This window comes from Plectropomus leopardus, chromosome 23 (assembly GCF_008729295.1).
Source record: "Plectropomus leopardus isolate mb chromosome 23, YSFRI_Pleo_2.0, whole genome shotgun sequence".
In the NCBI taxonomy this organism is placed as follows: Eukaryota; Metazoa; Chordata; class Actinopteri; order Perciformes; family Serranidae; genus Plectropomus; species Plectropomus leopardus.
In genome coordinates this window covers 9,947,010-9,973,989 of record NC_056485.1, presented here as the reverse complement: position 1 = coordinate 9,973,989, position 26,980 = coordinate 9,947,010, and positions in this window count along the sequence as shown.

The window sequence follows — 26,980 nt, the reverse complement described above, 5'->3', positions numbered from 1 at the left end:
ATATGTATCTATCATACATTTACTATATTTTCATACAAATATGTGAAATGGATGCAACATATACACATACATGGACACAAAATGTGTTAAAATTATGTGCTGGCAACTAGAAAACAGTTCAGTTTAGTTAGGTTTAGGGATATACGAAATACGGTTTGGGAAAAGATCGCAGTTTTGGTACATAAAAAAAGCTTCATATGGGAGAGGTGAAGTAAACTTATGTACTTTGTGTCGCTTTGTTAAGTACCAATGTAAAGTACTTTGCAAAGTTACGTAAAGCACCTACATAAAGTAATTTGCATAGTTACTTAAAGTCCATGAAGTCATATAACTAAGTTGGCCTTTGGTTTCACACAGGACATGAACAGCAGTCTTTTGGCTGGAAGTCCATGTTTGTTTGACCCACTCCACCCATCCTGCCCACACTATAAGATCCTCATCAACTTTTCATTCTTTTCTTTTTTGTTGCCAGCCCATAATTTTAACACATTTCATGCCCACCACCATGTAATTGTGTTAAGAGATTATTTCCATTTCATGTATTTCTATGAGACCGGGCTGGTACCTTCCCTAATGTAGACGTAAAATTGAAGATCATCTAGCAATCAGTGTCTATCACTGTCTCGGAGTGTAAAGCAATACATCATGGTATCTTGCAAAGTTCTGTTGGAGCCCAATCAACATTACAACATGCAACACCTTAGTCTTGTCTTTATACAGATGACATGCTGATATTCTTCCTAATATAATGCTGCTTCAATCACCTTCACAGTCTGCTTTAAAGACCTTAAGACATTGGGCCTTTTCCAAAAATCTGACAAAGGAAAGCTGTGACTGCCCTTGCAACCCTGACTCTTTGCACAACAATACAAAGTAGGCTGTAAATAGGTTCAAATGAGAAATGTGGCCATGAAAACCTTTTCTTTTTTAATACTTTTAACTTAAACCTTTGATAAACGAGTTAACAGTATAGCTGACTTGAAGACAATCATTGTTTTTCCTTCCTGTGTCACCCAAAGGTCTCCTCTATTCTTGCAGCTTATCCTCCATGCTGCCACAAGAAACAGTGCTTCTTGCCAGAAGTAGAGGCTGTATAACCATATGCATTCCACTTCTGGGTTATAGGAAATACTTCAAAAATGCATATAAAGCCTGTAGAAAGACATAAATGTTGGCAGATTCAGTGTATGGGTGACTCATTTTGAGGCAAAGCTATGCCTGCTCAATGTGTATGTTTCAACACGAGCAAAAAGACTGGGTTTATCCTGAGTTGTGTGCCTTCACTTCATTATGCACAGACAGGAAACAGGAGTGAAAAGTGGAAAAGAAACCACAGCAGTTCCTGTAAGTTTGGAGATCAGGCTGTCTGAGCTGTCACACGTACAGTACACAGACACACTTTACACTCAGAGTGTGTGTGTTGATACAGCAAACGTCTGCACTGTCAGTAGGGGAACTCGACTGACGGCTGTTTTCGGGTTAAAAAAAACAGCGATATGCGGGACCTCGAGAGAATCCCAACACTCTGACTTTTGCACCTCAGAATGAATGTCGTAATGTGTGTTGAAAACTTTTTTTTTTTTAAATGTGTTTGGCAGATATATTATAGTAATAATAGCTGCAGTCATGCAAGTTGCCAACTGTAAAACCAGTGGGAGATCAGTGTTTGGGTGCATGAACATTGTACAGATCACATTAGTAGGAGGCAGAAAAATACAGTTTACATTAATGTGGTCTCATTTATAATGCTACATAGACCATTACAACAACTCAGCCTCCTAATAAATCTACAAACCCTCAGTCAGTGGCCACCAGCATTTGAATGACACTTTCGTGTTCAGGCAGAAATCTACCCCAACTAAATTGACGTGGACCAGTTTTCCATATCAGAGGTGCTCTGCAGCAGTCAAGTGTGTATCTGTTTGTGTGTGCTTGTGTGCATGTGTGAGATCTCATTTCTGTATCGTTTCGGTGGTCTGATGCGTGCGTGGGACTCAAGCCCACAGCGGAGAGTCAATCTGAGACATCTATTATGCACTTCATCAATCTTTTTGGACTCTTGACATTTCACTAGCTGAACAAATTGTCAGTTATCAAAACTCAATTTCAGAAATGACATGTCGAAATTCACTCCCCTACCCTCCCTGCCTCACCCAACCCCTCCTCTACTGTTGCTCACTCTTCCTCTCTCTCGGCATATACCTCTTTTACCTACGTGCCATCATGGGGAATTTTCCCCTTAACAACTGCGCACACATACACACCCATAGACATAATCATGCACGTGTATACACTTGAGAGGACAAATGAAGTTCAGTCCCCCCCCCCTCTACTCCGTCCCACATTTCCCTATCGCTTAAATAGCTTAGCGATGGTAGTTTTGTATGCAAAGAGTTAACGGCTGTTGGAGTTAATCGCTCCTGGGCTACCCGCGTTCCTGTGAGCAGATAAGGCTGTTTATAAATTGATTTGGTTATGCTTCATTGATAATAAAAGGAGCCAGGCTTTGTTTACCTAACAAAACACGCACACACACACACACACACATGCACACACACACACAGCATGCCTTATTTGGATCCCTGCTAAATGGCGTACGTGCGCCTGCGTACATTGTTGTGTGTGTAAGTGAGAGTTAAGAAAGTTGTGTGTTTGAGTGAATGAGGAAGGAAAGGGAGGAAGAGTAGGCCATTGGAGTGACAGGGTCAACCTTGAGGAAAGGATGTAGGGGGAAAATCATTAGAGAAAAGTAAAGGTGAAAGCAGGCAACACTGAAGGGGGCCTAATCCTTGTTCACTTCCGCTAATGAAAGTCATCAGTCACATTCCTATACACACTAATGACATGTGCAAGAGCTATGACACATACACTAAATCTCACACGTGTGCACATTTACACATGCATGATCTGTAATGTAAAAAAAAAAGCAGGAGGACTTTTTGTATCTCATTCAAACTGGCTTACTTGCAGCGTGATTCCTCCCCCACATGACCAACTGGGTGCCTCTTGTTTGTTTTTCCACAGATTAACATTTAAGAAATGCATAATCTCACACTGGGATCTGAAACCTGTGTCACCTGCTTCATTTTGGTGATGTCACCCAGTGTGTGATAAGCTATACCTTTCTTTTTGACTTTGTGAACACAACAAATACAGTATTATTGGCTATGATGATCATCAGGGAGGATTTGACATTAAGTATCACACCTACCTTCCTGTTTAGAGTAAAGACAGGAGGGAAAGAGAAAAGTCAAGCATGTGAGAGTTTAAGCACTGTACTGACTGTACAGCTGTGAAGGGGTGGAAAGATCAACCACTGATATGTACTGGAAAACAGAAAAGCAGTAGCATAGCACAGTACAGCAGGAAAACTGGGCCTGTTTCACAGCACTGCTTTCACTCAAATAAAAAAAAAATCAGACATTGTATTTTTTTTCCTATTATGGCATGTCAAAATGTCAAAAGGCTATTCTTGAGGGGAGCGTCACAGCTAAGATAAGTTATTGGCCAATAGTAATTTGCAAAAAACATTAGTTTCTAACTGTTTGCACATTTTATGTTTTTTCCCAATCTGTTCAGATTAGGCTACCTTTAGATATGACTTTTAGATATGGCTATATTGATACACAACCAAAAATTAAACCTTAGTTCTCAGTGAAATTTGGTAAAACATTATGCACTTGTTATGAACCAATCTCTCTTTCTCTGAATGTGCTTTCTTCTGTTTTATACCATCACATACTTAAGTTACTTCAAGCAATCTGACTGCAAAAAACCCCCCCAAAAAACATACTTTCAGAAATGTCAGAGTCAGGGGCAGAGCAGAGGATGGCTTCTGGTGCTCCAGCCCTGAATGTTTTCTCAAAAGCCCCAAATCTATGCTATTCCTAAAAGAAATCTAATGAGTAAACTGGCCACATACTTAATTCAGAGTATTATAGACCACACTTATTAATCATTTTTGGGACTCCTTGATTTGCAATTGGAGTCCAGTTTATGGCATTTAGTTAAATGTAGCAGATTTGGCCCCTAAGCATTCATTCTCCAACAGGTTTAAAGAAAAGTAATGCTGTTTACACAAAATTCCTACCCTACCCACATTATGTAACTTAAAAATATTAGGACTGGTCTTTTTCACCCCTGCCACATGAAAAGGTTAAAAAAAAAAAGTTATTCTCAACATTTGGTGTGCAATGGTTTCAGATGAAGACAGGTGGAGGATAATTAGATAGAAAATAGGATGTAGGCTCTACAGGAAGATTTTTTTTCCAGAGCAACTATAATGTTTTTCCCAAATGATTAATGATGAATGATGAGCTGATTCAATACTAAATTGTAGCTGAACTGAATCACAAAAATTTTAAATTTCACCATCACATCGTATCATTCCAAATGTATCACGGATCATATAAATACGTATATCTAATCATCTGAAAGGCAATGCTCACACCCCTAATGCCATGTAAAAAAAAAAAAATGGGATGGAGCGTTTTCATTTCAAATCAAGATGGACTGTATCAGAGAAGGAGTGTAAGAGAGATGCAACGTATTTCTTGCAGGCATCAGCTCAGATGATTAAACCAGCTGCATGTGAGGTGAACTCTATTTAGTGCTTTTCAATCTTCCTTCAAGCAGCCACTGTGTGAAATTTAATTTAGCTTTGCATCTGTCCACATAACCTTGACAAGTTTTTGGAATCATTTGATTAGTCCCCACCACTTAAAATTGGTCGACTGATTTAATGACATTAGTGTTCCTTTTTTTAAAAGAAAAAAAAAAAGCAGCCATAGCTACAGTGCTGCCTGTACGATCGTGCTTATGTGGAAGTAAAAAAGTTAGTTTATCCAACAAATTCCACTCAAATATGGAGGAATTTCAAATCACAATCTCGTACAATAAGCCAGCAGCATTTCATCACAGCCTGACAGCATTGTAAGGACACAGCAGATTGTTATTTAGCTCAAGTAAACTATATTGTGCTTCAAAAAGTATCTGATTTCCTTTTGCCATTTTTGTATTTCCACTGAAAATATCCTGACCTTTCTCTGACACTCTCCTTAGAAACAATCTCCCTTTACACTAAAATCTGGTTGCATGGGCGGTACAGTAGATTACAAGATCAGTAGCTCTGCTCAGGGGACACAACTGGCTCAAGATTTATGATGATCAGGAAGCTCATCAGAGGCAGAAAGGGGAAGGGAGAGAGAAAGGAGAAGAAAACATTGACTGAGAGGAAAAGTTCCAATAATCATAAACATCCGGCTCGTATTCCCAGAACGGTAAGTCCTGTGTGAAGCTCATTAGCATTCAGCGGACCCACCAGATTACTCGGGGCATTCTGTAATTTGCAATAAAAAATAAAGATGACGCCAAAACAAAAACAAATCTGAGCTGATACAAATTAGGAGGAGTGCGCTTGGTTAGTCTGTCAAAGCAGTAAATTTCCCAGCGCCGCGTGAAAAGCTCAGGTCGCTAGGCCTGAGCACAGGCGAGGGAAATTAATGAGCTGTCTGTTTGTGTGACTTTATTCCCCTTGTATCTCCACCATTTTGCCTGGACAGTGTATCAATCTGCATTTACGGTAATGATGCTTCTGGTGCTGAAAGTGATTGGAGTCGTTTTGGTTGTGAAAAAGGAAAGGTTGTGTTGAATCCTCCAGGGGTAGGTAACCACGACGATTCAGTTCTTGGAATAAACTGCACACAGCTTTCTCTAGATTGTTTTGCACACTGCAAAATCTGACAAGTTATTAAAATAATCTTGAAAACCAAATGCCTTGAAAAAGTAAATATAATGATCAATCTTAAATAACTTTATATCTAATTAAGTTTACTTAAAATTTAGCTATATTTGATTATATATGCTATGCTTGTTGTTAAGTTTAAGTGCAATTTAAATGTGATAAGTGTAAATAAAAAAATCTTTCCAAGTTTTAGCAACTTGATTAAACAAAGTTTACGGTGCTATATCTGTATTCTGCTGGTTAAAATGGTTTTAATGACTTAAAATTTAGCTACATTACATCAAGTTTGTGAAGTTGTTGCAACTTAAATATTACAATTCAATTAGCAACCTCTATAAACCACGTTAGTCTGTGTTAACTTAATCATAACAAAGAGGATGTTGCCAATGTTGAAATTAGGAGATCTGCAAATTCTGTTTTGCAAACATGTTAAAGAATATACAAATATGATTGATTAGTTTTTCAACCAGCAAAATACAGCACAGTAAACATGGTTTATTAAAGTTGCTGAAATTTGGAATGATTGATTTAATTAAATTTGTCATATTTTAATTGCAAAAACTTCACAAAATCCAGTAAATATGACTAAATTTGAAATAAACTTTACAATTAGATGTAAACATAAATGAAGACTAATTGTTATATATACTAACATTATTCATCACAATTTCCTAGATTTTCTTTTAAGGAAATAAAGTTGGTGAAGACAAAATTTCTCAACCTATGATCTTTAAAGAGTCCCCTTTTACTTTTGAGTTGTTATAGGGGACATATATCACATCTGCACAGTTGGCTTCAGCTGGTTTATCAGCCGAACCAGTGATGTCACCCATTCCTAGGATGTTTTAAGGAAATCAATCCTTTTCCGTGATGCCAGTGAGGGTCTCTCTCAGCATGGAAGCTCCAGCTGCTGGCTGACACCCCGATAAGCCAGACCTCTCACTCCAAAACCTCACACTCCTCATGCTGACTCATCACACGGCCTTTCAGATTAAGAGAAAGGTCTGGTGGGTGACGCCACATGAGGGCTAAATGCCACCTGCCCCATCTCAAAACCTACCTAACCTCTGTTTACACTGATTGAAACATGCTGATATGGGAGATACCCAGCAGTAAAAAAAAAAAAAAAAAAAAGTTGGAATACAGACCAAAATAGGTTAGGGAATGAAACGCTTGCTGATGCTGCACTAACATGGCAGATGGGAAATGAAATTGTCGGCTCTTTCCGCTGTGTCCTTCTATCTGTTCACCCATCCATCCATCTAGTGATCTATCCACCAGCGGCAGAAAAAGCAGGGGTGCAAATGTAAGCCACCTGAAGCTTTTAGGTCAGCTCTCATGGGACATCACCCTGTGTCCCCGAAGACTGTGACTCAGTTACAGAGTCCTAACCTGGCAGCATGGCTGACCTCTCTTCGTCAGCATGCTGCATGCGCATACTGTAACACTGAGGGACTGTCATACACTGGACAGCAGTGTCCAGCCTCTGTGTTTGTGTATGCATTAAGCAATTTTCGGATACTTGTTACTGTGGGGGTACACAGGTGCCCGTCTCTGAGAGCTGCATGCTAACCTGCTGTTCCCATTTTCTCTTCCTGTGTTGGACTTGAGGTCGATAAGACCGACATTATGGGTCACTGAGGAAGCCACACAGACAACCACTGGACAACACTGAGGCAAGCTGTTAGCAAATGAGTCATTTTGTTGCTGTGTTCCAATAAGATGGTGTGCAAACAATAAATATGAATGGTGTACAATGTCCTGGGGTAGTTAAATTTGAGTGTATTGATTTTTTTTGCCTGTATTGAACAAGCTGGAAACAATATGTGACAGATTTTCACTTATAAAGTTAGCCACTAGTTTGCTTAGTGTGTCTGGGCCTTTAGTCACATCAGTACGTTCTCAAGTAATTATGGGGCAACACTGTTTGTCATAATAAGTCACACTTTTAACATTACACAAATGGATGCTTTGATCCATTCTTCATAGAAAAGATATTGATCAGTGGAACTTAAATTAATAGTCTGTGCCAGTTATAATGACGTAACACTGATTTAATAAATAGCATGCGATGAGCATGTATCCAAATGCAATACTACTATGTGCCTTGCTATTGTGACAATATGCATGTTTATCAGAATTTGTGTGTTATCCGTTTCATTTATTTCCAAACAGCTCTGATATGAAGCTGACTGAAACAGTTGGATAGCTAGTTCTGGCATTGTCACCTTCATATAAATCCCTGACATGGCTGTCTGGAGATATTTACAGATAGAGGAGGCGTCAGGGGACGGCAAAGTGCTGAGATAAACCTCCCCTCACCCCCACCCATTTTTATATCTGAACCCATAAATATAAACATATACATTCATATTTGCCAAATCGGTATGGCGGCTGAGATGCATGGCTGGCGACAGGAGGAGAAGCAAGAAATAATCCATCATTCCCAGAAACTGAAATAGCAACCCTAAACCTCTGTGGACATCCCGGGCTGTGTCTTCTGGCCGGAGAACAGGACTGCACGGATGCTTTCTATAGGACCCTTGAGCTGCTCGAAGATTATGGGATGAGAAAAAAAAAAAATACCCTCTTCGTCTGTTCTCCAAGCTTGGCTGAGGTTCTTATTGCCGACTATGTATCCATTACTGCTTTCCTCTGGTGCCCCCACATCAATACGACCCAGAGAAAATCTGGTGTGGCGGCACCTTCCATTGACAAAGCATGTCTGGGTGGGTCGATAGTGTATTAATATGGGACAATGGTGTTAGCCACGTGTGGCTCGCACCACTAGGCCATATCGGAGTCTCTAGCACGCCCAGTCCAGTAGCTGTGTGAATAGCCTTGAGCTCCACTGGGGCAGTGGATGCTTCTTGTGTGTGTGCGTCTGTGTGTGTGTCTGAGCTAGGACTGTTTTCAAGCCCAGAAGTCCCAATAACTGACTACCAGACCAAAGAGAGAGTGAAAGAACAAGGGAGAGAAACAAGATCCATTGCTAACAATGCCACCGTTTAGCTGGGAACACAAGAGAAAAGACATGCAGCAGAGAAAGTACCTCTTTATGGTTTGTGACATTGGGACATTTTTGTGTGACAACAAATTTGATCTGTGAGATTTAGGTACATGCATAAAGCAGTCTAGTGTTTTTAATCTTTTATTTTAATAATGAGTATGATTTAAGGTAAGCATAGTTAAGGAGTACTGCAACAAAAATTTAAATAATCTATGTATCGCAATACATTCATTCCTTCAAAGGTAAAACTAAAGTCATCCAAACCAAGTAAAACAGCATTAAAGTCCTGATAAAGCAGAAATAAGCTACACATCGTGTCGCTGCTTGCCTTTCATGTCTGCATATGACGTGCTAGGTATCCTCCTGCGACGGCCTGTTAATTTGCCTCCGTTAAATGTATTGTTTTCAAAATACACTTGTTTCACAGGAAATGTATAATTCTTTATCAAGATAAACTTACAACTTTTGTAAAATACCTCATATTCATGTTCATGTCCATGTGCAACACAAGCACATGGTTGGGTTTAGGCAACAAAAGCATGTGTTTAGGTTAAGGTTATTTTTCGTGTTGTGAAAGGTACCATAGAGTAAGGTTATACTCTGACGCCGTCCAGCGGCATATCATACCGCCTGCTGAAATCACTTACCAAGCAGAGGTGTGTGACAAGTTTGGAATGAGAACAGGCTGAAATTAACATATGAATTTGTCACACCACCGAATAGTTTAAAAAATTGGCGGTAGAAAATGACGTTTTAAAATTGAGAAGAAAAAGCAGTATCCCCTGTATTGAAACACTGGTGCATGTCCGCTGTAGGTAGTGAGCTAAAAAAATGAGTTGCCATACAGAGACACTCACGTTAGCAGCTAACCCAGTAGCACAAAGCACACCAACTCCCCGATCCAAAGAAAAAACTACCATACAGTGAAAGCCTCTTGCTCAGCAGCTAACCAAGTGGCACAACCTTCTCTGAGCCGAAAAGTGAGCAGCTGCTTAGCGACAGACACACACCCACAGTAGTGAGCAGTAACCACGGGGTGACAAAGCTGATTCAGACTATAAAATGAAACTGCTGTAGCATTTAACAGAGATGTTCATTCACGTAATCCTGAAAAAGCTTTGTAGTATTGTAAAACGTAGCACATTTGCATCTTACGCACAGGATACTAAACAACACTGATGCCATGTGCCCAAATGTTATCTTTCACATAGTAGGGAAGGGGCTACGTTAAGGATGGCTCCAGTGCATCATTATACGATGGTTTCGGGCCCAGCCAAATAATCCTGGACATGAATACGGTGGAAAACCACAATGCAATGCTATATAGTTCCCAGTCTTTTTATGTATTTTCAAACATACATAATAGAAATCTGAGTTTTCTTTACACTGACTTTTAAATGAATTACATTAAAAAGTATTATTCTCTTTAATTGATTTCCGCTTGAATCATAGCAAATGCTGAAATATGACCAACGATATAGGTAATCCACAAATGTTGGTTTCAGCATTGCATGTGTATATTTATGGGCCTGTCATACCAAGTTGTGAAAGACTATGTGGCCATGTTCAGTCATCAGCCATAGCTTGCTTTGGCCTAAATAGGCTTTGTCAGTTCAATCCATTTTGTGTATCTACATCACTGCGTTGCTATTAGATAAAGACGTGTTGCTGTGTCACTTTTGTCCTTGCTTAATTTGGTTAAAAGGGAGGGAGTAAATCATTTTGATCACAAGGTCTGTGCAGATTCGGAGAAATCTGCATGTGTGAGAAAATGTGAGCGCACACACGTGAATAGAAACAGTCACTGATCAGCTTCTCTTAGCTTTGCGTCTCCTTTCCTTTAAGATATTTGGTGAATACAGCAAACATTATGCAGCAGAACACCGAGACCTTAAACTACAATTGACAGCTTAAACCATAAACACACATGTTCCACCACATGGTTAAACGCCTGTGTTGTGCAGACACATACACACACACACACACACGCGCGCACACACACATGTGGTTTGGTGATTTACTAGAACAGATGAGGCCCTGGGAGTACCTCTGCCATCACAGCACTCAAATCAAAGCTGTCAACAGGGACCCTGGAGGAAGGGAGGAATCAAAAAATATCTCCTTGCTTTTCCTCCTTACCATGACCTGTGTGTGTGGAGACGAGTTGTTGTGTATATCTTTTTGTGTATAGGTGTGAGAAATGTATGAAAAGATGGGGGAAACCTATCAGCTGGCTATGTGGGAGATCGGTAGGATGCAGGCAGTGCCCGATTCACCTTCTCCCCCTCAGCCTGGCCATTATTCCTTGGGAAATATACGCCTTTGGATGCACGGTGGCCAGAGGCTTGTTTACTCGCTAAACAACCTTGGTAGCTGAGTGGCATTTTCAGTGATGCGGCGAGGAAGATTGACTGTCTGCCGGCGCTGGGTGGGTGTCCACAGTCCCGATGCATTCTTTACTATCTCTGCCAGCTTGCTCGCCTCCCATTACATACCAGCTCACCTCACAGGCAGACACACACAGATGCCATTTGTGTACTCATCTGTGAGCTTACATACACCTATGCAAATATTCATTCACGCACACACACACGCACACGCACACACACACACACACACACACACACACACACACACACACATACACACACACTCCAGCCCATTTTCATCCAAATGAATTGGCTGTTCCACACGTGCATGATATCTATCCCACCCCTGGATCCAATTTCCATGTTGATGAAACTGTGAATTTACAGTATAAATGCATCTAAACACAGTGGTGTGCGCGGTGTCTATTATAATACAGCTGATGAGTGATTGCACGGGTTTCACCATGCCATTATCATTGTAATCACTGTAATCATTTGACCCTCTTTTGGCCATTTCAGTAAACGTGCAACCTTCATACCTGGCAGTATCTCTGTGTGAAGCGATGCAGGAATGACTCGGGGAACGGCGCAAATTGATTTAGGGAGGCAGGGGGGGAAACGCCTGCCAGTTCGCTATCAAAGTTCATGCATTGTATTTACCCCAGCCCGATTACCTTAACAAGGCACATATATCACATAATTAATCCAGAAGATTACCATCAAAAATCCATAAACCAGTAACATGCTTCCTTGCGCTCTGCCATTAATTATATTTGTGGCGCTGAAAAGAAGAGATTGAAAACAGAGACAAAAAAAGAGAAAGAGGGATACGTGCGATAGAGAGGCAGCCGCAGACTAAAAGGCATATGGCATTTTTAATAAACATACTGATTACACTGTAATTCATCACATTATCAAGATAGCTTTGCGTTATTGACATATTTTTATGGCCACTGCTATGTGAACATATGAGCACTGGCATGAAGATTTAAAGAGGCCCTATTATCCTTTTCCTTATTATATATAGCATTAGGGTTTATTTATAATGTTACAAATTGTATAAATGTTTCAAATAATGATGCAAATGCACGTAAAAATAATCTCCCTGAGCAAAAACATCAGGCTTCAGACCATTCTGAACATGATGTTTCCAATGTTTTCTTTACTTTCGAGACAAGCCGACACCAAATCATGACAAATTTATTTCTCCAGGCTCACTACTGCAAGTGTTTACATTACATATACTGCCATATGTAGCTATGTGCTGACATCACAAAAAATGACGTATTATATACAATTTGGAGGAGTTTTGCCAGCTCTTTGTCACTTTTGCTCGAACTACAGGCTGTAATTCCCCATTTTTGTACTGTCTGCCACCCATGGCGATAACAGCACAGACAAAGAGTAAACAGCTGATCAAGAGAGTTACACACCTCTCTCTTTCTCTCAAACTCGGACCTAAATCCATTCAAATGGTAAAACCAGGAGGTGCTGATCGAATAGAAATCAAGATTATGTCACTGCACTGCTCATTTTTTCCTAAAATATTTCCAGCAACATATTTAAACACCCTGTTTACCTGTTATAGCAAGAGTTTGTGAACAGGAAGTGGTTGTGCTTCTACCTCCTGCACAGTAAAAAATGGAGGCCAAAAACACTGGAGACCAAATGGCAAAACTAAGCAGCGCTAATCAATCACAAACCAAGATTCTATTTCTGAGTTGTATATTTCTCGCCTCAAATATTTTCAGAAACATGTTTTAGCTTACCATTTTACTGTTATACAAGATCCCTGGCCGCCACTGTTCCACTCAGAGTCCACATTATGTCCCCAACCTGCCAGAGCGTCTGGTAAGGCGTGATGCATTCTGGTAGTTGTTGGTTTTCCACCTCTTTACCTAAAAAAAATAGCATAAAAAGAGGAAAGTTTTCAGATTATATTTCTCCTGAAACATGTACGGTTGTGAAGAGTTTGGGAATAGGAGATTTCATTGGTGATATTTTATGGTAGAAACTGCCTTTATTTTCTTTTACATTAATTCCCCCACATGGTGCCAATACATTGAGATACAGAAGACCTAGAAACGCTGACCAATCAGAGCAGACTAGGGTTTTTCGGAAGGAAGGCTTAAAGAAAGGGAGGGTAAATACAGGTGTTCCAAAACAGACCTTATGAGTTAAATTGTCTTTTTTTTAACATTGAATCATGTAAACATGTTGTAGGACAAACCTAAAATACAAGTGTGAACCTGAAAATGAGCATAATAGTTCCCTTTAAGTCATAAAATATTCTTACGCCAATGTAAACATTGGTGTGCCGGTTACATGATGTATACATGCAGCACATACTATGCTCAGATTAGAAAAATCAAGGCTGACTCTCTCTATTACTGATCAATTTTTGTCAGATTGCTTAAATTCCTTCTCTGCTGATTGAGGTTTCAAGGCACGGGGGTCGATTTCTAAACCCCATTATTTTCTGACTGACGGATATAGACATTGTCAGCTAGACATTTAGGCCTCCAGGCATAGCTGGAGGATGGTGCTGGGACCCGTTGCCTGGCTTTCATTCCACTTCAACCAACTTGCTCTCTCTCTGTCTTTCCAGACATTTATTTTTTTTTTTGCGCATCGACCAACTTTGCTGGATTTTCGTCTCAAGGTAGGAGTGCTTTAAAATAATCGTACGTCTTTCAGAGAGTGTCTGCCGGTGTGTGTAACATCTTTATCACTCTTGGTGTTGGGCTGAATTCGCTGGCCTTGCCTTTGGCGTGTTCGACAAAAGAGAGAGCACCCTGTCAGAAGGTCAGCCCTGAGCACAAACAACGAGACAAAGCATGGCACAGAAGTCAAAATCCTTAATGCTGGTTAGTGATTTTTTTAGACTCTTTCAAAACCAATTCTTTTTGAGCTCTTGGAACCTGATGCAACAGACTGAGATGACCAGTTTAATAAATCAAATTCTTACTTCCATTTTTGTCTTGCCAAAAGTGCATCTTTACCACTGTGTCCCAGTTTCATATACCCACTCTGTCATTTCCTTTTCTCCCATGATCTCTGCATTTGTTTCCCCACCCACAGCGTCTTTCCGTCTGATGTCAAAATCTAACTTTTAGCCTTTGTGGATGTCATGCGTCTCTTTTCCTTCTTCTCTTGTCTTTACTTGAATGTCTACTCCCCTCCCTCTTTCTTCTCTCTGCTTGATGGTGATGGATGGGGCCTATGGATGAGTGGGCTGTGAGAGGGGCTGTGATGAAGACTGGCCTTGGAGGGGAGAAAGTGAGAGGTGTGGGGCGGGTTGGGCAACATGAAAGAAAGTAGGGTATGCAGAAAGGAGGACAGAGAGATTGTGAAAATCACTGAGGAGACAAAGAGAGCAAGACTGGGAGGAAATAGGAAGAAGAGTGGAGGAGAAGTGGATGAAGATGATGATAGGTGAAGGCCTGAGGGCTTTTCTGTTAAGGTTGGAGGGAATGCTGACCCTTCCTTTTGCCTGAGGCTGTGCCTTGACAATAAATCAAGCCCGGGACGGATCCAACACCAGGTGAGGAGGTGATTGGGGAAGGCTGCATATCCTGCAAAGCCTAGTTTCTATAAGTCGACAAGACTCTACAAAAGACACTTATTGATCTAAACTGCACGCCGATCCAGGGGTGCACAACCTACAAATGTAAGAAGACTTCATATATTTTGTAAAACAACATCATCAAAACCGCAACTAATGTGGTCTAAAAGAAGACACTGTGAAGCAAATTCAACAGCTGAAGAAAGCCTTCCCATGAGAGGGTATAAAAATAATGGACATAGCCACTGTGACGTCACCCATTAGTTTGTGGAATCCCTTTTGAAGCCAGGAGATCTGCATTTTGGCTTTCGACACCATATTTAGGCAAGATGGCTGGAGCTTTGGAGGTGTGAGGGGTAGATATGACTGAGAGTCTGAGGACACCATCGGCAGACAGCCTGTCACTCAAAGGGGCCCACCCTTAATTATGCATAACTAAGCCTTAATAAAAAGTTAACAGGTAAGTTATATAAGAATTCACCTCCCATGTCATTCCTATAAGCTTTTTCTATAAAGTTTGGTTCCTGTGAATATGGTTTGTGATAACAGGTCATTGTATTTGTACAGTTGGTTATGTTTTGTCACCACTTAACTTTACTATCTACTATCTACTACTTCCTATCTACTTGATTTTGAAAGGGTATAGCATTTGTTCTGCCAAGACCAAATACCCTATCTTGCAATGTTAACGAAAGTGAAAATCAATTTGTGTGTCCGGCCCTCAATTTGCATCAGCTCCAAATTTGATTCGTCCTTTGCCAATGCTACACCTTTCCACAAAGTTTCATGAAAATTTGGCCTGTAGAGTTTCTGCAATCCTGCTGACAAACAGACAAACAAACCGAGCCGAAAACATAACCTTCCAGATGAAGGTAAATATTAAACTACAGATTATACATGTGAATTAGGATCTGCACAAAAAAGCACATGCACAGAGAAGATGCACACACTCATTGTGTACCTTTTTTCTATGGCTCAGCTTCTATGAGAACTTGAGAGATCAAACATAAAAGGATATCATCTGATTTGTACAACGCACAATAACGGAGAAAAATGCTTTAATATTGAATGCGCAAATCTGTTTGACTCAGCCATATATCTTAACATCCCATTGCATCCTACACATAAATGCAGGGATCTTGAGATGATAGCCGCATTGTAAAGGCCCGTAATTTTCTACTTGCATCATAAATACGCCACATCCCATCCTGTCAGTGACGTAGCCCATCCATCCAACTTCCTACTTACATTCTATTACCAGGCACGGAAATGAAGGATCCCTTGAGAGACCCTGAAGGAGATCCATTTAGAGAGGAGGAGGAGCGGTGCACTGGGAAGGTTTTTGAACCTTTTCACCCGTCTTGAAGCCTGTGGGGACTGCAGGGGCTCGCATAGCTCTGTCACTGACAGGGCCCTGGGGTTCTGACACCTGCATAGGTCTGCGATGTGACAACGAGAGACAGAGAAGGCCGAGGGTAGGGTCCTGATGACAGACCACTATAATATGCCCCGAGTCCCAAGGCTCCAAGACAGGTGAAAAGGGTCAAAAATAGGGTGGAATGGGAAGGAAATGCTGTTCAGAAATGGTTGGAATCATTCAAGAGTTGGTCAGACATGACCAGGATATGTGGAGATTGGGTTTATGAAACTTCCTAGACAGTCAGCAAGGAGGTAAACTTTGAAAATCCTATTACCAATTCGAGACACCGTGAACTGAAATTAAAATCAAGCTGACCTACCGACTCTGGGTTCATTTATACTTAGTTTACGTACGAATTTAGATAAGTTAGATACATAAATATCACTGCCCTGATACTTCCATGCGTTCTTTTATGATGGCACTCTCTCTTTCCTATGTGTCATTTTTTCATATATTATAGCCCCAATGGTCTCCAGTGGTACTGCTAGCTTTGTCAGTATCTGTAAGCTTTAAGAAAACATGGACAAACACAGACGAAATGAACACAGTATGGACAGAAGGCTTTATCCATGTCTGTGTCTAACATTAAGCATAAATGAGCCCTCTGATGCAGAAAAAACAAAAGCATCACTTGTAGGGTAGGCAAGAGCACAACAACAAATCAGGCTAATATTGGGACATTTTAGAATCACAACTATAAAACCTCCTATAAAATCACTATACAGTGCACTGCTGCCACCCTAAAAAAACCTGGATGGCGCCCCTTCTACATATCGTATGACAACTGGATATCGTTAGTTCGTACAGTCAGCTGGTTGTAACGTCATATTTTGGTTAAGTATAATCTTCGGCACAGTGAAACAAGCATACCTTTCTGGTCACCAGAAATGAAACGAAACAACAAAGAAACAAGAATACAAGAAAAAATCGACACCAGGGGTTGTTGGGGGGCCTAGATGGGCTACTTTGACCCAGAACACCCAAGAGTCTAGGCTCACCACTGCTTGCAGGTGTATAACTTGAAATGTATATTCTTTCCAAAATTGTACAAAAAAATGCAGTTCATCCCCCTCTTTAACTTTCTAACACCAACTAAGCTTTTTTTTTTTTTTTTAACCAGCTGGCCAATCCCAAACATTCAAGTGTGTGTTTGTGTGCCTGTGCATGTGGCCACTTCCATCAGCTCTCACTAAAGTCCATGTAGCCTTTGCTCTGAACAAACATCTATCAGTGGCGACAGGCCTCTTCCCCGGGGCTTTCACCCTAGCACCCAACTGGAGCTGACCTGTCCAATCTTATCTGGACCCCGAGGAGCCCTGTTTGCCTTCATCTCGGGGTCCCTCTCCCCCCCCCCAACTGTCCCCTTTGCCAACCCACCTCCCACCATCCGCTAACTGCCAACCTTAATCTGTGGATAATCCCATCTAGCCCACACTAGTAATGGCTGGGAGGCAGTTTTATTGTTTCAGGAGTCTAAAAGGATACAGACTGACTGTATATGGTCACTTAACTACAAAAAGACAAAGTAACCTAATTTTTGAAACAGTACCTCAATTACACCTGCAGAGAATGACTTTAATAGTGCAAATGTTTGTGCTGCCGATTAGCAACATGGGTTACTTGTTGACATGCATGAGGAATAATACAATCAACATTTTAATAATATATCATTTAATGCTAAGCTGGTTTAAGTGAATCTGTGGCCCAGTACATCTTACACTTACACTCCGCTACCCAGGATACAAATTCTGCTCATGATCCATGTATTGACAGAAAACTGGAATAGATACTGTATCTATTATGATGTGGGTCATAAGTGCAAGCCACTAACTCAATGTTTGGTGCAGGTTTGAGGAGAGAAAACGAGGAAGAGAAGAGTTAATTAGCATTGTAAAGTGCATCTAGAGCTTGTTTGTGCATAACCTTGTAAGGCATCGCATGTCTGTTTGCATGCTACACAAATGAATCAACTAATTGAATATGCAAAGAACAGCGGTATATCAGCAGCAAACAAACACAACAAGCAACAAAGTAGGATGCATTGTGAGCTATTTATTAAAAGCAGGTGATAAACAATGTCCATCAGGGCTGCCAGTGGGAAGCATTGAGCCAATATATGCCATAATATAAGAGGAGCAATGTGAAAAAGAGCATGAAGAAACAGCAACAGGAGAAAATGAACATTCTTTTTATAAAGTCTTAAATCTGTCTAGTTCTAAGGAACAATTAAGGATTAATCAGTGTTTTTTTTTTTTTTTTTTGGAGGGGGGTTGTTTGCAAAACTCAAATTTAATATGAACTGAAACCTCTTCTGACAAGGTGATAATTTCAAACTAAGCGAATGTCTTTCCTGGCCAGCTCGCCAAAAATGGAACATAGCGGGTCATTATGGCTTGGCTGCTTCCTGGCTTTTCATAATATACTGCTAAATGAGATGAAAAGGTGGGGCACACGGTGACTCAGTGTCAGACCTGTGTTTGTGTGTCTGTGTGTGTGTTTGCCTGTCTGAGAGCTTGAGTGTCAGCCAGAGATGCGGACGTCTCCTTTAAAATGAAATGAGCTGAAATGGCGAAGTCGACCCATCCCTTCTCATGCTCCAACATGATCTAGCACAGGTAAGCCCATTAGCATTGGGAAAAGGTCACTTTGAAAAGTGGAAATCAAATACAAGGATTTGGGCAGGGCCATTAAGCCACCGGGGCTATTAGTATTCATGCGGTGCAGATTAATGGAAAATATGAGCCCTACAGAGGGGCCATAGTATTAAACTTGATAAGAGCTGATTTGCCCAACCTCCGACATCTCTGTTTTCCCACACCCTATTTCTACTCTTTTCTGTATTAATATTAATGATCATATTTTATTTTATTTTTTATTTGATGGCACAATTCTGTCAGGTTGCAGGGTTTTGTGACTCACCTAACTGCCACTGCCATGATAGTCAAAGATGTGATTAATTGTCATCCAGGGGACATAACATTGCTAGTCAAGCAGAACACTGTCGGTGAAGCAAATGGTAATTACATAACTTAATAAACTTAAATGATGATAATGCTTCATCATGCAATCTTAAAAGTAATGTTTCTCTTGCTAATCTCCTCTATACCTAGCTGCTGGCATATGTTGTATTGGTGTAGTTACAGTACCTACACCTAAAAAATGCTATAATGTACAGCGGCTGCAGAGATACCTTGTGAGACCATAAGAATTGTGATTGGTCTGCCTTGGCTGCTTGTTTTATCTCCTACTGGTTTCCAATGCCAGTAGAGATTGTTGTGGGTAAATGATAAAGTTGAAGAAAGGCTAAGCAATCTGCTCCATTCAGAAATAAAAATCTCGTGAAGCCAGCCCATGTGGAATATAATGAAAGTATGATATGGCCTCACATACAAAACAAAGTGCTGTGGTCATCAACGAGTGAAACTGGAAGCCAGACTACAATTCAACCTAAGCTGTACATGTCTAAAGTGGAACTAGTTATGTTTCAACTAGTACTGTATATTCCAAACAATGACGAATTTTAGTTTAACTGAACAACAGTAACTCTTATACATAATGACATTTCATTGTGACTAGCCATCTAAGATGGCATATATTAACGAGTGACATCTATGGTGTTAAGAAAACACACGAAAATAGGAAAAAACACACAAAAAATAAGGAAAACATTTCCAGGGGACACTAAAAAATGTTGTAACTCAACATTAATTGGAAATAATCCGTTTCTATGAGTCTCTGCATCTGTGTTTTTACATGCCAACTTTTTGTATACAGTCAACCTTTTGTCCATTTTTTTTTTTTTAATTTACTTCAGTTCAAATGTACAACAATAACTTAAAGCCAGGACTTGGACACTGCAAAAACTGAAGTTCAGGGTATTCTAGACTCAATTTTGTGAGTCTAAATTAGTGATAACAGTACAACCATCATTTTGTCACCTGTGAATTATAATGATTCAGGTGACAAAGTTAATTCAAATTCAATCAGTAAAACTGTATTCACCTTTGTTTGTTGCCCATCTCTGACAGACAGAGCAGGTTTTTATTAGGTGCGACAAGGCTCAGGTCGTGCAGACTGTATAAAAAAGCTTAGACAGTGCCAGTTGCCACTCCTGGCAGATCCCCACCCAACAGTGGCCATGCCCCCCTCCTCTCACTCTCTCCTCCAACTCCCACCCCTCCACCCTACAGTTGCCCCCAGCACACCCCGCCTTCCGCTCCATCTGTCGGCCAATAACCTGCTGGAGCCTGCCATGCCGTTAGCGCACCTGTGCCTGCCACCTCAAATAGAGCTGTTTGACGCACGCAGGCGGCATGCAACCACACACAGACACACACACACACACACACACACACACACACACAGCCCATATCACAAGATATGCAGTATGTATATACACTCTTCGGTCAGCATGCATCCTGAAGAGCAGGTCGAAGTTGTCAGCTGAGGACTTTGTCCTGTTACTAAGTCATCCATTTCTTGGAAACTCAGCAGTGAAAAGGCTGCAGATAGGAACATGCTCCCTTTTTATGTTTTTCTCAGATACACTTGCTCCCTGGGCTGTGACCACATGAGCACAATGGGACTGCCTGAGGCCATGGTCCAACTGTGCCATTACCTGACACGGCCCATGCTTCCATCCACACGGGGCACACATGCCACAGGGAGACGGCCACCTCGTTCCTCATTAGCTATGAAATAATGGCTGTGGTCCATCGAGTCTTGCCCTGCATTCCCCCCAGTGCAACACAACTTCCCCCTTACCAATACCTTCCCCTTTCCCCCAGCCCCCGCCTAGGCGTGCTGATGTGCCTCTCTACATCTTCACCCATCTCCTCACCAACAAACACTGTCACCATGCATGTACTGAATACAAAAAACAAGACATTAGTAAAGAAGTCAGATTCTTAAGAGCATAACATATCACTTGCCCTACCTAATGCATCCCAAATTGTTGATTCAGTATGAATGTAGGCCCTGTTATGGCTCTGAAGTTTTTCAATAGGTGTACGACTGAATACGTTTCACAAAAAAACAGACAAAACTTTAATTGTTTGAGCACTTTGACTCCATCTTATTGCATCAGATTGCATTCAGTTCACATACTTTCACAAAATCGCTCCGGTTAAAGCATCCCAACTGGGTCTTGAATGGCACTCCTCCAAAAACAACTGCTTTATTCCTTCCATTCGGGGCAGGAGCATGCCGTTCAAACATCTGTCATGCAGTTCAAATGTGACTCAAGCATTTCAAACGACACACGCTATAAAATGACTCCACTCAACAGCTTGAAGTATTTGAATCATGGGAACATTTAGAGACTTAATAGCCACAGACAAAATTAACCAAATCTATTTATATGAACACAACATGACCAAGCCCATTATAGTTGAATAAAGAATCAGCATATATGAAACCAATGTCTAATGAAATGGATGTCTAAATGGCCACCCTTTCCATTTTTTCTTGTTATTACGTACTGCATCAGCTAGAATGTCATTCTCATAGTTCACAGCGCAGTTAGATGTGTTTGAGACAAGATATCCACTAAAATACAGAGCACAATGGATGGCATTTAATTCAATGGGAAGTTGATGCCATAGAAGCCAACTGTTGAATGACAGGCCATTAGTAAAACACCTGTTCTACTTTCTGAGCAAAATGTCAAGACTTGAGATCAGCTCATGAACATGAATGTTAAGATCCAATTCAAATTAGGGCTCACTGTCAGGTACAAAGCACCACAAGCCAATGCCTCTTTGATGGTGAGGCAAAAATATTTCTAGAATGCCAAGATGATCTGAGATAGATGATCAAAAGAAAGGAAACAATGATTAGGCTCCTGAGAGAAGTCACAAGTTTGAACCTTTATGCTCACATAAGTTGAATGGTGTTCTTGTCTCACCCTTTCACACTTTTTCAGTATGAAGGAGAAAAAAGGCCACAATTAGTCAGCATTAGTCATAAATGAATAATTGATTCCGATTTGAAATTCTGATCAGGCTGCCAGCAAATTCCCACATGGAGGCCTTGGCACAACAAAAAGCCTGTCAGGGCAAAGATGTATGTTCAAGTAATACTACAGGAAGCCCCAACACAACCCCAGTGGAGAGCGATGGTACCGCTCCATGTCAGCACAGCAGCCAAGCCCCTGTACCTCTTGGCAGGCTGCATTCATTTTCAATAATCAAAGAGAAATGCTTTTTAAAGAACTGAGATCTTGTATTTTGCCCAGGCGTCCCTCCAACAGAGCTCGATGTAGTGAAGACATTTATCTTCGTACTTTCACATTCAGTCGGGATTAGTATTTGTACACCAATGGGAGCAACCTCTAAAGGTGCTGCAGAAACCCACTAAACACTTTTACACCCACTGACAGTTAACATAAAACCCCAAGAATCAAACTATCAAAAGACTGCAAAACTTACTTTACAAGACGCATTATCACACAATGTATCTTTGTATATCATATTCTTTTAATTCAACAGATATATAAGCACTTCTTTATACTGTGCATACATTCAAGCCAAGTCAGAAGAAGAAAACGTTGGCATTGTACATTTCTGCAAATCACAGTAATAATTCATTTGTACGTTTCATACATAACACATCAATGTTTCCAGGGGATGGTAGAGGGCGTGGCACTTCGGTGAGATGGCTGTCAAGCTGCAGACCACTGTCCAAGAGCCAACAGCAGGATGTCACTGTTTTTAGCATCTTTTTGCCATTAAATATGGGTGTTTTTTAAGGGACCCATGACCGCTTTTCCAGAAGCATTTGTGCCACCAAACATTTTTTTTTTCTTTTTGCCAGCGACCTTTGGGTGTATTTCCAGCAGTATTTGTTCCCTCTAACATGAGTGATTTTAAGTGACCTGTGGCTGGGTTTCCAGCCGTATTTGTACGTTTGTTTTGACAACCTTTTAGAAAGCAATCTTTTCCTCACCTCAACAAAGTAGCATTATTGGAACATACATAATGTTACATATGTTATTGATAACATACAAATGCTAAGTATTAATTGCTTGCAGAAATGTACAATGGCAGCATTAATTCTGGAGATGTGGCTGGTATATGCTACTAAAGATGGAAATGGTGTTTTTTTTTCCCCAGCAACCTAATAGTAAATGTCATAAAATGTTGTGCAATTGAATGTCACTGAAAAAAGTATTGACAAAAGTATCTATTGTTTGATAGATTAAAAACTTATTTCATGATTGGTTTAGGCGCTCACATCACTCAGTTAAGGTTAAAGAACAATTGTGGTCTTGGTTTAATTCAAAAAAGTCCCGACATGTTCATTGAATTAAAATTTAAGCGAGACCATAATCTCTCTCTAACTTTAAGTTATTTTGTTGCTGGGGAACAGAAGCCAGGCAGTAATTATGTGTCCCCTCAAAAAGTAATTGGCAAAACAAATTAGTATATCAACTTAATTTCAAGCAGACAGGGTTAAACGATGGGACTTTCAAAAGACTGCAATTTTTTTTTAGACAGATATTGTCAGTTCACAAAATGTTCCAATGTACATGGTATATACTTCAACACATAAATACTGAATATGTACTCATATTCTTACATGTCAATCCATCAAACATGCACATACAAAAGCCCATACAGAGAACAGTATGCACCACTATGTCACCAGTACTTTCTACATAAAGTTACCCATTCATATCCGTATATTTTTATACAGCACATTAAATACACATCTTTATACCCTTGCAAAATGTAAATGTGGTGCTCATGCTCAAATGAAAACAAGCCAGTAGTATGGGGACTGTGCTTTAGATTCTCCCTGACATTTTAGCCCAATATATCCATACTGCATGTGGTATCCATATAATCCAATGATAAAAAGGTGACAGTATAATTTTCTATAGACTGTATCTAGGTCCTGTGTTATTTGAATTCCCAGAGTCTCAAAGCTCCATTTAAGGTCCAGATTTTTTGGGATTAGAGTTTCCTAGAATCCAATTTCAGCAAGGTCCTATTTCTATTTCTGACTTCCTTTTTAACTGGATGGATTTGTTTATGTAAATTTAAAAAACTTTTCTTAAAAAATGTCTGCACATTCAATTTAAAAACTGAAACTTGCCTGTAGTTACTTATTACTTTGGAAATGGCTAAAAGGGCTGCTCACTAATCTGTTCATGAATGTGTGTTGAAAAAAAAGCAGCTTCTGAAAGGACACTTTTAACAGCATTGGTATGACAGAGTAATATTTCTGTTTTTCAAATTGCTGTGCATCCTCTATAGTTGCTGGCGGCAATTTTGCCCGCAAAAGATGTCTTCTATTCAAGGACCAAATGTTCCCTGTGTTGCAAGATGACCTCTCGACAGACGAGCAATCACAGTCGTCAGCATTCATAAGCCCAGTGCTCAGCTGAGCTTGCAAACAGAACCAACAAGTTTTCACTCAGTTTGATAAGACAGTAATACTGAGGAAATAACCTTGCCAGGTTACGGCTGTACACTATCATTGATCCTCCACAACAGCAAATAAGGAAAATGGAGACAACGGGATAGAAATGGCACATTCTCCATCTCTTGTGTCCTTTTAATAGAGAAATGGTACTTTTCTTTCTTTGCTGTCCTCAGCGCAATGCTTCTCTCCTGCTTTTAGAATTTAATAACTACCTCTATTCCTTATCGAAAAGGATTTTTTTAGGGGTTGCTTGTCAGATAAAGGCCAGGGTTGTCACCAAACTTCACTTGCTGCTGCGAGACAAAGTCTGTTTACTTTTTCAGTCATCTCTCTCGGCTCTGTCAGGGAAAGGAAATGCAAACGCTCTGTACAGAAAGCTCCTGGGTATTTTCTTTGCTCATCTCTGTACCCCATTTACTCTCTTCTTCGCTTTCATCCACTTTGGGTAGTTAAGTGCTCATTGATATTCCGTTGGTCAACACGAGGACCAATAGACCTTTTTTCCCCCCATCAGGATTCGGGAGTGGCCACTTCCAGATTGCTCCTGACATTGGATGATGATAATTTAACAAAGCATGGCACTGATGAAAAGGCTTATGAGATGGGATGAGTTTCTCCCCTCCTCTCACATCATGTCCGACGCTAATTGCTTTTGACATCTTGGTTGTTTATTGTGCAAGTGTCATGGCAGCTTGGTATCATTTCAAACCCTCTTTATCTCTGCCTTTGCTTTTAGATTGATATTGATCATGATGTAGCACAAGCATAAACACGTATACAATCGTGTTAACAAGAAAACTTGGCAAGGAGCGTGGGCTGGTGAAAATTAAAGGGACATTCCTGAGAATTTACTCACACAATAACCCTGATGACATCATCAGTTTGGGATTGGGGAGCACACATAAGTTACAAACTGAGGGCATGGAGTTGAACAAAAAAGGAGTATTCACTAGGCAGAGAGGATCCATAGCATTAGTTGTTGAAATTTTCCAGATGTAAGTCTGCTGTTTGTTGGAGCCATCCACCTCCACTTCCCCCTGCCCTGTAGGGACTTTCTTGCTCTTTAAATGATGGCAGTTGCTGGTGGCATTACAAACTGCTGCCACTTGGTGCATATCACACTGCCGCAAGAGGTGCCTCTTTGTGTCAGTGTCTGACGCCGACATCACTGACAAAGTGCCAGTATTTGACAAGTTGGATGTTAAAATGGGCAGGGTTGAAACAATTATCCAGTATGAATAATAATTTTTACAAGTATAAGTAGCATCTGAGTAAAATGCATCAAAATTCATACTCTTGATAAGGGAAACCTCTAATTGGTGTAGCTGTGTTCAGTCTCTCATGATCAAAAATTATCTGAAGCTCGATCCTGAGAATATTCTTTAAATACTTTTCTACATGTACAGACGCTGTGTCCTTGCCACAGTGGCCCCTCACCTCTCCTTTCACACTTCAGCTGTCCTATTCGTAATAAAGGTAATATATATATAAGCAACTTCTGATCAATCCATTCCAATTTCAGGCTTAGAATAACAACTTCTGGTTAGGTTCCACTCTTTTCTCATTCAGGTTCTGCCCACATTCACTTTAAACTCCTCCCATTTCAAGTACAGAGCCAATTTAGCTGGTTGAACAGATGAAGATACAGATAATGGTGTACTCACTCATCCCTAGGGCTTGGCCTATGCTTAAGGCTAAAGTCAGCATATTTCAGCCTTTGCTGCTTTAAAAATCTGTCTCTTGTAAGTCTGCCAACTTCACAGAAGATCAATACTAAATCCCTGGAATGGTCCTTTAAAATGACAATTATCAGTTGATTGTGTGCTCTTACAGCAACAGATTAAATGACTGGCAGCTTGCTCTGTGTTCACGAACGCATCTGGTCAAATTCACCACTTTTAACAGTTCCACTAGGACGGGTTTTCCAATCTGCTTTCGCATCTGTACAGTCTGATTTTTGCAAGATGCAACGAGCCTCGCGTTAGATGTTGCTGACCTGAATCTCAGCCGCAAATCTACTTTTGAAATAGCAACTGTTTAAGTTAGAGAGTACACTTTGTCCCAGTTTGCAGAATGCTGCTGAAGAGCTACAGTATTTTAAAATACGGAGGAAAAAAAAAAATACAGGTAATGTCAGGGGCAATCCTCAACCTCCTCACCCCCTCTGTCAATCAATAGTCTCTTTCATCGGCAGGGGTTGAGCTATCATTAATAATAGCTGACACGCTCCTATAGTGGTAATAAACTGGGGGAATCTGGTATGTAATGGTACAGTAATGGCACCTGGGCAGGGTGTTACGCACTCGACAGCTGCTGATGGATAAACCCTAGGTAAATGGATTTGGGCTCATCCAGGGGAGAGGAGCTGCTGCTTTTGGACTGACTCTGTTTTTGTGAGCTGTAGTGGGTAAAAATGGCTCGTACAATTCTGGAGAATGAAAGAGGG